The sequence below is a fragment of the Acanthisitta chloris genome, unplaced genomic scaffold, assembly GCF_000695815.1.
Source record: "Acanthisitta chloris isolate BGI_N310 unplaced genomic scaffold, ASM69581v1 scaffold13566, whole genome shotgun sequence".
NCBI classification, from domain to species: Eukaryota; Metazoa; Chordata; class Aves; order Passeriformes; family Acanthisittidae; genus Acanthisitta; species Acanthisitta chloris.
In genome coordinates, this window is record NW_008679926.1 from 15,485 (window position 1) to 16,141 (window position 657).

Here is a 657-nt window from a genome sequence, read left to right on the forward strand (position 1 = left end):
GTTTGTTGAGCTATTTTCAACCTGGTCCTTTTTTCAAGGGCAAAACTCTTCTAAATTTTGACATGGTCTGGACTTACATACATATAGAGTTAGTGTTGTGTATGGTTCAGCTTTACCTTTAGATGAGTAACTTCTAGGGTTAGACTTTGAGGAGGAGCAGAATGTTCAAACAGTGCTCCTTGAATATCTATGCAGAATATAGATATTGCTACTTGTGTATGGAATATTGATATATGAGAAGAAATAATTTGATGTGGGGATGAGCAAATCAAATCGTGGGTGTAGCCACAGCAGTATGAGATGGACGAGGGAGCACTGACAGCTCCCTGGGCATGGCCTTGTCTCCCTCCCTCAGAGCTGGGGCCAAGCAAACGTTTCTCAAACTTCTGTTTCAACACTCTCTGCGGATATAGAAATGATTGTGTGGGTGGTGGAAGGTCTAATTGTACATAGTACAAGTGACTCCTGTTGGAATATCTCCATCCTGAGGTTTGCTCCACACTGTGCCAGAGTGACATTTCCTCATCCTAGTGCTCTGAACTCCATGGGAAACCATGGATGAGGGGTCTGTGGGAGGGTTTCCTCTAGTGGAAGGTGTCCCTGCCCGTGGAAGGTGCCCCTGCCTGTGGCAGGGGGGGGGCTGGGTGAGCTTTAAGG